At 29.5% G+C, this 16,475-nt stretch overlaps 1 pseudogene across 1 annotated transcript; it reads left to right on the top strand.

Moving 5' to 3' along the window:
* The first annotated feature begins 277 nt into the window (after positions 1 to 277).
* Positions 278 to 13,069, top strand: LOC145945120 (proto-oncogene tyrosine-protein kinase ROS-like; annotated as a pseudogene). The gene is made up of 11 exons (XR_014426796.1): positions 278 to 328; positions 3,057 to 3,086; positions 4,862 to 4,983; positions 7,297 to 7,361; positions 7,930 to 8,011; positions 8,126 to 8,786; positions 9,020 to 10,467; positions 10,625 to 10,726; positions 10,885 to 11,077; positions 11,900 to 12,370; positions 12,685 to 13,069. The product of XR_014426796.1 is annotated as a proto-oncogene tyrosine-protein kinase ROS-like (transcript).
* Positions 13,070 to 16,475: the final 3,406 nt, after the last annotated feature.

Here is a 16,475-nt window from a genome sequence, read left to right as displayed (position 1 = left end):
TACTATTTTAATATTCTTAATATATTATTATTTTAAAATTTAATTAACAAATTAATTTTTCATTAATATTTTTTGACAGAAATCAGCTATTTAAGAAGTTTATACAGATTTAATGAACGTATCAACGACGCATAAAAATCCAATACCTTAATTATTTATTAATTAATTCGTATTGCATAATTCGTATAGATTAATTGATTCGTATTGCATAAAAGTATTCAAATGGGATCTGGAATCAAGAACCTACGCTAATCTCTTTAATCATGATTTTAATACGATGTTCGAATTCGATTGTTCGATACCAGAACACAAAATTTATTGCAATAAAGTAAGCTTGTAGAAGTTTTTGCTTATAATAAATTATTTTTAAATGTCAAGATCTTTTTTTATTTTAAACCGGACCTTACTTTAAAAATGCGCCTCATATAAAATATATATATATATGTATAAATATAGATATATATATGTATAAATATATATATACAGGGTGTCCAGTAATAGTCGCATCAACCGTCGTGTGCAGGTAGAGCTAGTTAAACCGAGTAGAAAAGTCCTCTACCATTTTGTGATATTCTCAATAATAAGAGAGAAATAAATTAAAGAAAATCAGCCAATTCGAGCGATGATAAGCGTTTAGCGAGAAGAGACAGCCCACTCGGGGATCCAGAATTAGCGCTACTCGTATGTAGTTACTGTCTTTTGTAAAGCGCTCCTCCCCGCTTCATCGCGCGCCAAGCAACCGTGTAACATTATACTGTTTCTTTTTGCCGCATGCTTAGTAACGATATGAAACTGGGCTGTCTTTTCTCGCCGTCGTCACGCGAATTGGCTGATCTTCTTTAATTTATTTCTCATTAATTATTGCGAAAATCGCAAAATGGTAGAGGACTTTTCTATTCAGTTCAACATGCTCTACCTGCAACTGACGGGTGGTTCACGAATTATGGGACACCCTGTATATATATAGAATATAATTATTCGTGAAAGCTGTTGGAATAAGTAACTGTTGGAAGAAACACTGACAATGAGTGTCATCGATCAAGCAGAGAGAAGTGAATCATAAACAGAGGGCAGCAAATAAAGCATGATCAGATCGGTCTAGTCTGCGGAGTCAGTTACGATTGCGATTGCCACGAAAAAAGACAATGTTGCGCGTCATTTGATTCAAATACTGTCATATAAATATCACACAACAATATGCACAAATAGTGGATTTTAAAAACGTGCATAGTATACAGTATACAATATGCATAAAAAAAGTAATCATAAGTGTTTATATTTTTAGTGAAACAAAAAATATGACAAATATCAACGTGGATAATATTTTATGCTTGAATAGCGGTGAAAGTGATAAAAAATTAAAAATTCTATCATTTTTGGATTACTTATAAATTGTTCAATTATCTTTTTATTGATTATATTTTTACGAAATATTTAAAAAAAATTAGAAAAAAGATATATTATTATCTTCGATACAATCAGGAGTGAATACGTGTCGCTTTGTATTGTTATTGGTTGTCATCGAAAAATTATAAAAATTACCTTTTACTTACTAGAAGTTCTCATATGATCTAAGATATATATTAATAATAAAAAGATACTTTTAAAAATTGGAAGATAATAATGCGATTCGCAAACTGGATTCTAAAGAATTCATCGAGAACATAATAAAGTATCGATTAGATCTGAATCATCCACAGAATAAAAAGAAAAACAACACTGGTGACTAAAAATTGAGCGCCATCATTCACCGAAATTATTATGTTTAAGTTGAAATTATACGTTTTATTGAAAAGTTTAATGCTGGTGAAGGCAGCTATCGCGATTTTGACACAGAATCATACCGTTCTGGACAATCCTCACACTGCAAAAAATGGGCGTGTTCGATGTGTGTTCAACGTGTGTAGAAATAAGACATAACACACTTTGCTCACGTGTACTGAACGGCTGCTGTGTTGATACTACACACTCTGAATAGAATAATACGTGTACAATACACGTAAATGTGTAGTTTTAATATGGTTAGGTGTTATACACACTTCTCGATTACAATTCGTTAACAACACGTTAATTCAAACACACTTAAAGCGTGTTGATATAATACAGAAAGTACTATCACTGCAAAAACAAGTGTGTTACTTTTACACATTTTAAGCGTGTTATTCTGTAGACACTTTTTACACGTTTCATCGTGTGTAAAATAAGAACACACGTGTGTTGAATGTATGCATCTATGCGTGTTGTTTTTACACGTTTTACGCGTATTCGTTGCATTATGTGTATACGATGTACATGATGCAACATTTTGCACGTTACTTCTACGGCCGTCGAACACCCCTAAAATTGTTTTACAGCGGGATTTCTAATTTTTTTGATTAATTTTTCGTATGGATTTTCCATAGGATTAATTTATTTATATGTTTATATTAAATTTTTATTTCTTTTATACGAATTTAAACACAAAATACAAACTTTTAATACTGATCTGATCAATTATTAATGATTTTATAAATTATAATATTTTGTTATACATATATTTGTATAGAGTTGTGTTTACATATATATATTTTAGTTAGGTAGCATGTTATATAGATAGGTCTATATATTAGTTAGCTTATATATTATACATTTTTATTACATGGTTAGTCACCCATTACAGAGTTAGTCATTATATATTTTCTTTAGTTCTTTGTATTTTTTTTCAATTAATTTTTTTACACACTTATAAATGTGTTTCTTTTTTCCGTGTTAGTTTCGCTCGTGCGTTATTATCAACGTGTGTTGTACCGTACAATATGTGTAACATAGTACTTTCTGTATTATATCAACACGCTTTAAGTGTGTTTGAATTAACGTGTTGTTAACGAATTGTAATCGAGAAGTGTGTATAACACCTAACCATATTAAAACTACACATTTACGTGTATTGTACACGTATTATTCTATTCAAAGTGTGTAGTATCAACACAGCAGCCGTTCAGTACACGTGAGCAAAGTGTGTTATGTCTTATTTCTACACACGTTGAACACACATCGAACACGCCCATTTTTTGCAGTGTGTGTGTCCGGATTTAAATTTCACGCAGGTAAGAGATTTTTTTCGCTTCATTAAAAAACAATTAAATTTTATTACAAGTAACAGTGCAGTTTATTTGAGTAACTAAAACGTGTAATATAATAATATTACATACTGTATAATATAATAAAATAAAACTATACAAAAAACTAAAAAGTATGATGCATTGAGAAAGGATGTATAGAACTTGAAAATTTTATTTTGCTTATAAATGGATGTATAATTTGTATTGTAGCAGGTATACTTTGCGGGATGAGGAATGCAGTGATAAATAATAACACTTGGTTAGACTAAAAAATATAATCACAGGGCAACGGACGGAAAATAAGTCAAGACAGGACAAAAAGACATACGCTAAAGCTATATAAGAGAGCGCATACTCGATACATAAGTTACTAGGGGCAGCACTTGATATAGTACTACCTCAAGCGCCATATATGGATTTATAGAGATATAAATTAAATTCTAACAAATATAGTACAAAATTAAACTTAATTAAGACGAAATATTAAAATTTGACTGTATTATGTTTGTGTTTCTATTGCTATTTTTAAGAATAATAATGATTAATATTAAAGAGATTCTCTGTTAATTTTTCACTATTTTGATACATACATACATACTGTATATGACACTTGAATTGAGTTTTATGATTTTTCATCAATTTGTAAAAAGATCTTATTTACTTTATTAAATATTTATAATAATTTAATGATATATATATAATAAGACATGTAAAATAATTTTTATTTAACTAAATTAATTCAAAAAGTCAGCGTCATTTTGATGTGTCAAGTATAGTTACATTTGTGCTATTTACATATAAAGGAATGTCGACTATATTGGTATAATAAAATTCAAATTGTATCAATTAACTTTATAGGGCCAATAGTTAAATGAACAATATACGTAACAGCAATCTATTCCAATCTAACTAGAAAAATGTATATATATATAACATTCATAGTATATCCATTTATATAGCCATATGAATATAGATATCCATTTAAATAGTTATATGTAGAATATGCACATATTCTTATATAACGTGATAATGTCAATCGAAAGTATATGGTATCCTGTTTTCTAGAATTTGTTTGCGTTAAAAGATATAACAATAATCAAAAAGAATTTCGAAAAAATTTTAAGTACAAAAATTAATATAATTTGTATAATCACATATATACACATAAAAGACAATATTTTAAACATTTTTATTCTTGAAATACAAACGTTATTATTGAAATTTTAAGCCTAACTGACGGATTATTAAAAAGTAAACTCGCTTGTTCTAAAAAGTTAACTAACAATCGCTAAAAGACTAAATCATTAGCTCTAACTATCAGCAAAATTGCTTCAGGAATCGAAGAGTGTAACATTTTCATATATCATTTGTTAAAATGGAACCAATTATGAATTCTTATTAAATAATCGTTATTCTGCCTATTCTGCGTGACTTTTTTATTAATACAAGAATCATGTTTGATATATTGCAAGAAAATATGTTGAAAAATAATAGAAATAAATATTTTAGAAATGAAATTACATAATATTTAACACATTATAAATGAGGAATGGAATTATAAATAAAAATATCATGCTTATATTTTTCCAAAACAAAAAATTTTATGCTCATTTTAGTTATTTCGACATATATGTTATTTTTTATGGTAATCTTATTTATATATATTTTTATATTTACTATTTTATTTATCATTAATGATACCGTGGAATTTCTGGTCTAGCTGCCTTACTTATTTCTTTTTTATGTTATGTTTCATTAAGGATATTCCAGTGCCCGAAAACAACAATCATCTCATTTTACAAAATCTCCAGCCGGATCAGAATTATTCTGATAGCGTGACTATAACACTGCAAAAAATGGGCGTGTCCGATGTGTGTTCAACGTGTGTAGAAATAAGCCATAACACACTTTGCTCACGTGTACTGAACGGCTACTGTGTTGATACTACACACTTTGAACAGAATATTCGTTTTACAATACACGTAAATGTGTAGTTTTAATATGGTTACACTGCAAAAACAAGTGTGTTACTTTTACACATTTTAAGCGTGTTATTCTGTAGACACTTTTTACACGTTTCATCGTGTGTAAAATAAGAACACACGTGTGTTGAATGTATGCATCTATGCGTGTTGTTTTTACACGTTTTACGCGTATTCGTTGCATTATGTGTATACGATGTATATGATGCAACATTTTGCACGTTACTTCTACGGCCGTCGAACACCCCTAAAATTGTTTTACAGCGGGATTTCTAATTTTTTTGATTAATTTTTCGTATGGATTTTCCGTAGGATTAATTTATTTATATGTTTATATTAAATTTTTATTTCTTTTATACGAATTTAAACACAAAATACAAACTTTTAATACTGATCTGATCAATTATTAATGATTTTATAAATTATAATATTTTGTTATACATATATTTGTATAGAGTTGTGTTTACATATATATATTTTAGTTAGGTAGCATGTTATATAGATAGGTCTATATATTAGTTAGCTTATATATTATACATTTTTATTACATGATTAGTCACCCATTACAGAGTTAGTCATTATATATTTTCTTTAGTTCTTTGTATTTTTTTTCAATTAATTTTTTTACACACTTATAAATGTGTTTCTTTTTTCCGTGTTAGTTTCGCTCGTGCGTTATTATCAACGTGTGTTGTACTGTACGATATGTGTAACATAGTACTTTCTGTATTATATCAACACGCTTTAAGTGTGTTTGAATTAACGTGTTGTTAACGAGTTGTAATCGAGAAGTGTGTATAACACCTAACCATATTAAAACTACACATTTACGTGTATTGTACACGTATTATTCTATTCAAAGTGTGTAGTATCAACACAGCAGCCGTTCAGTACACGTGAGAAAAGTGTGTTATGTGTTATTTCTACACACGTTGAACACACATCGAACACGGCCATTTTTTGTAGTGTAGGTGTTATACACATTTTCTCGACGCAACTCGTTAACAACACGTTAATTCAAACACACTTAAAGCGTGTTGATATAATACAGAAAGTACTATGTTACACATATTGTACGGTACAACACACGTTGATAATAACGCACGAGCGAAACTAACACGGAAAAAAGAAACACATTTATAAGTGTGTAAAAAAATTAATTGAAAAAAAATACAAAGAACTAAAGAAAATATATAATGACTAACTATGTAATAAAAATGTATAATATATAAGCTAACTAATATATAGACCTACCTATATAACATGCTACCTAACTAAAATATATATATGTAAACACAACTCCATACAAATATATGTATAACAAAATATTATAATTTATAAAATCATTAATAATTGATCAGATCAATATTAAAAGTTTGTATTTTGTGTTTAAATTCGTATAAAAGAAATAAAAATTTAATATAAACATATAAATAAATTAATCCTACGGTTGTCAAAATCGTCATGGGTTTGCTGGCTACATATTATATTTGGGACACAGCGTATCCATTGGCGTACGATAATGTAATGGGTTTTATTGACCATAAGGTACTTGGAACCGACATTAAAAATCACACGATCCACAAATTCATACGAAAAATGAATCAAAAAAATTAGAAATCCCGCTGTAAAACAATTTTAGGGGTGTTCGACGGCTGTAGAAGTAATGTGCAAAATGTTGCATCATGTACATCGTATACACATAATGCAACATTTTGCGCGTTACTTCTACAGCTGTCGAACATCCCTAATTTTGGCGGCAAATATCGTGATAAAAAATTCAGGATTTAGATTAATAGGTGTAAAATATATATTTATCACATAGTTTATCATATTATTCACATAACATAACATCCACAGTGTATATATACATATATATATATACATATATTATTTATCATAGTTCGCTTCATATATGTATATTAATCATTGGCACACGCTAATGTAATAAAATATGTATTAATATAAAGTGTATATATATATATATATATATATATATATATATATATATAAGACCCCAGATAACACCCCTAAAATTTTGGCGGCAATTATCCAACACGAACACGCGTAAAATGTGTAAAAACAACACGCATAGATGCATACATGCAACACACGTGTGTTCTTATTTTACACACGATGAAACGTGTAAAAAGTGTCTACAGAATGACACGCTTAAAATGTGTAAAAGTAACACACTTGTTTTTGCAGTGAAGAAATGAAGTCGATGAAGACGATGAAGTTACATTTGCAAATATGTCCATGAACCCTGAATCTATTGGTAAGATGCAATGAATATATAGAACGTTAATAAAAAATTAACAAAAAATTTAAAAGTTGTAAGTATAATGTAAATTTAAGAGGGAGTAAAAATTAAATTTAAAAAAATATCAAACTATTTTCTAATAACAAAGGTAATATAAAATTTATTTTCGAAAAGAGAGAAAAAAATGTATACACTGTATGTAAAATAAAGCAGAATTTAGATAACACCATCAATTTCATTATTTTTCTTGTTTGTTTTAAATCTGTCGCAAATAATATACTTCTGATTTGTGAATAAATAGGAAATTTTAGAAAAGTATTTAGCACTTTATTGGAAGCTTTTTTGTTTATAACTTAGCAATTACTTCTCTGACATAAATCTTGAAACACATACATACACACACACATTCACAAGGATTGTATGTCATTTCATTATTTTAAAAACTTGCTACGTTAATTTTGTTATATAAGTTTTTTTTTCTTTTTTCTATATTTTCATTGCACGTTAAATTATTATTATTGTTTTTAATTTACCGAGATAATCAACTTAAAGATATTAATATGTACCATCTTAAAATCTGTAGGAAAAATTCCAAGCAAGCCAAGAGCATTCGTAGAGTTCAAAGGATTTCTAAATGAAAAAATCAACATTTCTGTAACATTCAGGTGAAGAATCTAACTTCTTAGTCTATATCCTTTTTCTCTCTAAAATTTAACATATAAAAATATTAATTTTGTTAAAAAATGTTAAATATGAAAAGACTAAAATTTATCTTACAGATGGAATCGACCTAAATTTGGAAACAAAGTGATACAAGGATATACAGTACAATGTTGGTACATCGAAAACCTAAAAAAGATTCAAATCTGTGACGACAAAACTATTTTAACTATAATGGAGCACAGAACATAATCTAAAACCTAATACAACGTACTATTATCGAGTACGAGCGCATACTAAAGCTGGTGCTGGTCCTTACACGGATTTAATGAACGTATCAACCACGCATGAAAATCCGATACCTCAATTATTAATAAAAACAAGGAGAAGTATCAAAATATGGGACCTAGATTCAAGAAACTACGTTAATAACTTTAATATCCCTAATGACAATTTTATTACAAGAGATGTCGCTTATTCTGTAGCAGAACATAAAATTTATTGGCTCCAGTCGATTATTAATGTGCTTGAGTATACAAAAGATTTAATGATATGGGATATGAATACAAATAATATTACAAAAATAACTAGCCTTAAAATAAATTCACGCAATCTCTGCATCGATTGGATAGGAAGAAATCTATATTGGATGGAATATGACGACTCAGCAAAATCCATTATAAAGCTGGACTTAACAATGTGGCAAAATGGCATAGTCAAATATGATAAGATTTTGAGCAGAGAAAATCTTATTTATTTAACTAAACAGCCGTCTATGAGGTACATTAACTTTTATTCACTTGAAAAAATGAACATTTTTGTCTCTTTCAGTTAAGAATTTATATTATTTTCCAATTTTGCAGTAATTCACTATGATTTTGTAATAAAGATAAAGAATCATAAAATTATTAATTATCATAAAATTGTAACAACCTAAGCTTATTATTCTTTTAACTTCATGATTAAAATTATGTTTTATAATACACATTTAGAATAATATATATATTTTCCAGATTTTTATATTGGATAGAAGAGTTTTTAGATATGCAGTTTGTAATAATGAAATCGGATCTTGACGGAAAAAATGTGCAACCTTTTTTAGAAACCAATACGACCTTCTGTGCATACGATGTATCATTCTCAAGATTTTATTATGATATGATACTTGACATCACAAATACAGAGGAGCCGCTAATATACTGGCTAGAAAGACATGAATTATTTGTGGCGAACATTAAAATAAATAAATGCAATTCAATTTCAATCGCTGAAATTGGCACGATGTTTACGTCACATTTGATAATTTATAAAACAAACATTTATGCAAATAGATATAATGTAAATACATCATCAGGTACTTATCTTTATATTTTAAAAAAGAAGTATGCACTTCTCGACAGTGAAAAAAACGCATCTAAACACGTGCAAATAATAAAAAGCACGGATCACTTTGCTCCCATAATATCGTTTGGTAAATCATCCTCCTTACAACCATATCCTCGGACGGAATGCCTTACGCCTGATGAAAAGAATTATAATATTACAATAGTAAAAATAACAGCGCACAGTATTGTTTTGAACTTTACAAAACCAAATCGCAAGCACAAATGCAAAAACAACATACCTACTATTAAATAAATCATCTACGTAAGCTGTTTGAATAATAATCTTCATAACAAGTTCGATGAATTCTATATACAGACATACGAGCAATATTATGATATTCAGAATTTAACACCGTTTACAAAATACAAGCTGAAGCTAGCTGTGAGCAATTTTTACTCTGATCAATTATCGATGGACCTGCAATTCCGATCGGAAGTCATACTAAGAACTAACGAAAGCAAACTCAATGCACCAGAAAATGTGAACGTTCAGGTTCTGACGCCGACTATAGCGGCAGTTTATTGGATGCTACACACGAAACTGAATTGTGCGACAGTAACTTATAGAGTATATTGGGAGTCAATTAACTTGGTGAACAGCACGCAACCGATAGAAGAACCATTTATTAATAATAAAGTAGACAACACATTTTTTACAATATTTTTTATAATCCAACCGTTGCTGCCAGAACAGAAATACTTTGTATATGTACGTGTGTATCCAGCTAACTACAGCAATTTATATAATGACAGTTTGAGCAAAACTGTGTACACGTACTCGGAACCGAACAATATTACTTTGAGCGGAGTTAACAAAAACAATATGAATATTTCGTGGATTCCTAGCGTTAATCTGACGATACATTACATACTGGAATACAAAAATGATGTGATGCAAAAGTGGCAAATCGCAGATAATTTTGAGACGAATTATGATGAAACAGTAATGTATTATATAGAAAACTTGCTACCGGCAACTTTATACAAGTTTCGTTTAATACTGACATATCCTGAATACGAGAACTTTACATGGCCATCTGATGAAAGATTTATTTTTCAAACACATGATAAGCAAATATGATAATATGTAGATATTTTAATATGATCTGTTTATTTTACATACATATAATGAATTACTGAATTTTAAGAATTAAATATTTTTAATGATAAAAATATAAGTAGAAATATTCAAATAAGACAAAAAAATTAAAACTATATTTGTATGTAACAAAGGTGACGATTCGATAATTCGAGCTTCGCAATATAATCTAACATTGATGTTAAGCCTTGCTGCTACCGTTATTGTAATCTGCATCTGCTAATTTATTTATTGTTGTAAGTATATTTAATACAAATTATTTAAATTACAAATTATGATTAATGTAATAAGTGGAGAGATTTTTCAGAAAACATTAACTTATTTGTTTAAAGAGCAAAATTTAAAATTTGCAATGCATAATATTATTTAAATATATTATAACTTTATATAACAGTATACCGACAACGCAGAGAAGATAACGAGCAAGTTTTACTAGGATTCTACATGAGGTACTTATCGGAAACGTTCAGCATAATGCGTTATACAGTCCTGCGTTGCAATATAATCCAAATAAATTTATGCTGACTAAAATCAGACGTGAGCAAATCACACTAACGAAACTCCTTGGCAGCGGCGCATTCGGAATGGTAAATTTTTCGTAATGTCATATTTTAAGTCATTAATGTTTAGATGTAGAAATAAGAAATACACATTTCTTAGTAAATGTTACACCGAAAAAATTGTTTTCTTGAAATGCATTAATAAGTCCTCTTAATAGATATTCTTAATGAATAAGATTATTTCCTTCTTTTAAATTGAGAATATATTCTTATTTTTTATGCAACTTCAGCGTCGCACAAAATAAATATAATAAATTAATAATAAATTTAAAATAAAAATTAATAAAGTAAAATTATTTGAATTTATAATAAATTTATAAGTTTACAATCAATATTAAAAGTAATAACATAATAAGCAAAATGTGTATTTAAGTATGTCAAATACATAAAAAAATATTCAATTATATGTGTAACATTTAAATATACATGTAATAAGTAACAAATGTCCATTTATAAGGCTGTTTTTTGTTATATTGATTAATAATTTTAATAATACACGGATAAAAAAACATCTCATCAAGTATATATTCTTGCATGTTAAGAATATCTCTTTAGAGAATTTTTCTCCTAAATTAAGAGGATCTTTTTACCGCTTATTTTACTGGAAGATATTATAAAGATAAGTGGCATATACTTAAGATGAGAATACAATTTTTTCGGATATATAAATCAACTTTTTAAATTAAAAGAAATAGTAATACACTAATTTTCATGAGATATACATATGCACTTTATTTTTTATCGTTGAATTATTGAAAATAAATTAAAATATATATGTATAATGTTATATAAAATTAAATTATCTTTTCTTGTTTAATAAAAGTTACATTAATTTTTAATATTTCGCAGGTGTACCAAGGGAATGTCAAGGATTTAGAAGAACCGGGATCAGAGACATCCGTTGCCATAAAAATGTTAGAAAAGTGTGCTTCTGTCGAAGAAAAAAAGAAATTCTTGCAAGAAGCTAAACTTATGAGTCACTTTAGACACGAACATGTGTTAAGATTATTAGCTGTCTGCTTAGACGAGGATTCTCCATTACTCGTGTTGGAATTAATGGAAACTGATCTGCTAAAATATTTGAGAGAGTGTCGAATATTACAACCTTCTGATTTACACGCTTTGCGTCTACAAGACTTGCTCGCTATGTGCGAAGATGTTGCGCGAGGCTGTTGCTATTTAGAAGAGCTGCGCTTTGTGCATAGAGATCTCGCGTGCCGAAATTGTTTAGTGTTTGCGAGAGATCGTGAGAATCGTATTGTCAAAATCGGTGATTTCGGACTTGCTAGAGATATTTACAGAAATGACTATTACCGCAAGGTAGATATAATTAATAAAAAAAGATGAAACTTTTTGATAGTGTTTTTCTATTATAGCTTTTTATAATATTATATATATCTTTAATCAAATATATATATATATATATATATATATATATATATAATTTAAGAAAAATGAAGACTATGCATATATTTTTGTATATATTTCTCCAATATATATGTATATGATGTATAATGCAAAATATTAGTAAACAAAATGTATAATGTAAAATATTAGTTTTTTGCTTAAGAATATTTATTGCAAAAATGGATAATTAGAATAAGATATTTATCTTTGTTAAAATTTTATTTTAGGAAGGAGAAGGTCTGCTTCCTGTTCGCTGGATGGCACCGGAATACCTAGTGAACGGAATATTTACTTCTCAGAGCGATGTTTGGTCATTCGGAGTACTAATGTGGGAGATTACATCATTGGGTGAGCAACCTTACTCTACAACAAAATCTAATCTCGAAGTGATAAGTTACGTACGCGAGGGAGGCAAGTTGCAGATGCCTCTCGATTGTCCATCCTCATTATATCAGTTGATGCAGCGTTGCTGGGGTGTAGCAAATGCCAGACCAAATTTTAAACTTTGTCTGAACAATATTATAGATCTAAGAAGTGACGCAGAATTGCATCCAATATGAATATTATCTAGTTGGCACAATTAATTAATTAATTATTTGAACATGTGTATATTAAAGCGAAACAAATTTTTGCACATCTATTTGAGATATTTGAAAATATGTCTGTATTATACGTCTGTATACATATTTGCATAAAAAAAATTTTAAACTTTATATACTTTGTTTACTAACACTGAAAAATAAAAAAAAAACAAGTAGTTATACCAGTGTTCAAATAGATAAATACTTTTGATTTTAGTTATAAATGGCATTTAGAGATAGGTGAAATTACTATAAAATGTGTAATGTACTAAATTCTATACAAATCACATTTTTAAAAAATCTGTTTTTATATATCTGATCAAAATTCTTCATGCATATCAAAAATATTTTGTATGTCAAACAGGAAATAAAGAAGGACGCGAGAATGGGTTAATAAAGGTTAATAAAAATTTACATATATCTGTTTCTCTTAGCAAATAAGTCATGGAAAGCCTGACTCTTTTGTTGGATTAGCTTAGTCTAATAATTCGTCTAATAATTATAATTTATATTCTAATAATTTGGTTTACGTATTAGTTTCAGATTACTCAGTTAATTTCTTTAAGTAAAAGTGGCTCTATCTTTATTCAACTTCTTTTTCCATGAATGCGTTTATTATCACTGACACTTTTAACAATATTTATATTTCAACATTAAACGTTTTTATTATCATTTTCTTTATAATCATAAAAATTTTATTTTTCCTGTATTTAAAAACATCTTATAAATATATTTTAATGTAAACAAATGTTCTGGAGAGCACAATGCTATGAACTTTTGACAATGTTATGACTTTCGATTTATGTCTGATGAAAATATGTACATACATATATGACATATATATGTATATGTATATGAATTAAATCAGAGCTGTCCACGTTTTGCACTTTTCGGCCGATTTCCGAGGCTCACCGCCTAGCGGCCCTCACTATGGTTATCGGGCGACGCGTTGCTAAGGTCTCGAGCGTTAGTGGGGGCCGCTAGGCGGTCAGCCTCGGAAATCGGCCGAAAAGTGCAAAACGTGGACAGCTCTGAATTAAATATACGAGGGCGGTCCGATAAGTACTTAGCCTACAAAAGAAAAACGAAAATTTTGGAAAAGTGGCGATTTATTTCTCAACATAGTCTCCTTTTAGCTCGATACACTTGACCCAGCGATGCTCCAACTTCTTTAACCCATCTGAAAAATACGTTTTCTCGAAGTCTGCAAAGTAGGCCTCCGTCGCGGCGATGACCTCCTCATTCGACTCAAATTTCTGCCCGGCGAGTGACTTTTTCAAGTTTGGAAACAAAAAAAAGTCGCACGGGGCCAAATCTGGAGAATACGGTGGATGGGGCAGCAGTTCGTAGTGCAATTCGACCAATTTGGCCGTGGCGACGGCGGAGGTGTGAGCCGGTGCGTTGTCATGGTGGAAGAGCACTTTTTTCTTCGCCAAATGGGGCCGTTTTTTCTGCAATTCGGCGTCGAATCGGCCCAATAATTCGGCATAGTAGAGCCCTGTGACCGTTTTGCCCTTCTCCAGGTAGTCGATGTAGATCACACCTTGTGAATCCCAGAAAACTGTGGCCATCACCTTTCCGGCCGATAGGACGGTCTTCGCCTTCTTCGGAGCACGGTCGCCGGGTGAAGTCCACTGTTTCGACTGTTCCTTGGTCTCTGGTGTGTACCAGTGGATCCATGTTTCGTCGACGGTCACGAAACGACGCAGAAACTCCTTCGGATTGCGCTTAAACAGCGTCAAACACTGCTCTGAAATGGTCTCACGGTTGCGCTTGTTGTCCGGAGTGAGCAAACGCGGCACCCATCGCGCCGACAGCTTTCTCATGCCCAAAATTTCATGCAGGATATGACCCACGCGGTCTTTTGAGATGCCCACTGTTTCAGCTATCTCGCGCACCTTCAATCGGCGGTCTGCCAATACGAGATCGTGGATTTTTGTCACGTTATCCTCCGTGGTAGCCATTTTCGGGGCACCTGAGCGTGGCTCATCAAAAACCGACGTGCGACCACGTTGAAACTCGTTAAACCAATTTTTGACGGTCGCCATCGAAGGAGAAGAGTCACCGTACACAGCATCCAAGCGCTCTTTGATTTCGCTGCGCGATTTCCCTTCCAAAAACAAGAATCGAATCACCGACCGATATTGCTCTTTTTCCATTTTTCTAAAATCCGTGGACACGCTCGCTCCCACACGCGGTCAAAACAAAACTACGAGTCCGATTCGGTTGAAATTTTGACAGTAGCCGTCTACGAGAATGTACTACACGATAGTAAATCTCTCTTGTGATACTGGCACCATCGGGCGGTGAGGCTAAGTACTTATCGGACCGCCCTCGTATATATATATATATATATATATATATATATAATTTTTTTATAGTCAAATCAGTATAGAAGTGGTATTAAATGTGCTTATTAATAATGCATATACTGGTAAACAATTATTTGGCGAGGTAAATTTTATACTTGTTTTATTATAAAATTTTCGTTATAATTACTTATTTTTTATCACAATGTATTACATATCATATATTGTAAATGATGTACGTATTTTTCTGTTTCTTTCGGAGATATCTTGTATATCAATATAATTTATGCTAATTATTTAATAAACTCGTTTTTCGTGATAATTAATTACAAAATTTTGATTGATAAAACAATCAAAATTAAAATAATATTAATTTTAGATACGTGAATTTGCGGGAAAAAATTAAGACCCTCATATTTAAAATATAGTATTCACTACAAGTTAATAACACGTTCTCATGAAATGGACGATCAGATGCAATTTTTTCACCGTTTGTTCGAATCAGAAAATCGAGAAGCTCAATACGTATATAATATAAATGCAGTAAAACACTCATTTTTATTAAATGTTCAATATTATATCATAAATATTTAAAATAATTTTTTACATATTTTAATGTTTTATATATTTATTATTTATTTATAAATTACCTGTTTCTTACGTGAGCACTTGATTTCAATTATTTTCTTGATTATTTCTAATTATATTGTATTATATTGTAAATGTGTTTAAATGTATTTAATGTTAAATTAGTTTTTATATATTATTCAGTTTTATTAATTTTATATAAACATTAATAATTTTTACGTAATGCTTATTATACATATATGCATATGTATGTGTATATGATATTATGTATATTAATTATACTTATAACACTTTATTAAATATTAATATAAAGATATGTCAAATAATATAATATAAATATAAGATAGAAAATTTAATATACATGTAGGATATAAACATTAATATTTGATTTATTATTAATATTTACTTAGTACATTCAATAACGTAATAGTTAATATTAATATTAGCAATACTATTTTATATTACTGTTTACAATAATTAATATTTTATTATTAATATCTTTATAATATTATATATTAATGGTGTTTATTTTTCTTGTAA

This window comes from Prenolepis imparis, unplaced genomic scaffold (assembly GCF_030444845.1).
Source record: "Prenolepis imparis isolate NDT839.2.m4 unplaced genomic scaffold, iyPreImpa1.0 SCAF_14, whole genome shotgun sequence".
NCBI classification, from domain to species: domain Eukaryota; kingdom Metazoa; phylum Arthropoda; class Insecta; order Hymenoptera; family Formicidae; genus Prenolepis; species Prenolepis imparis.
This window is presented reverse-complemented; position numbering and strand designations above follow the sequence as displayed.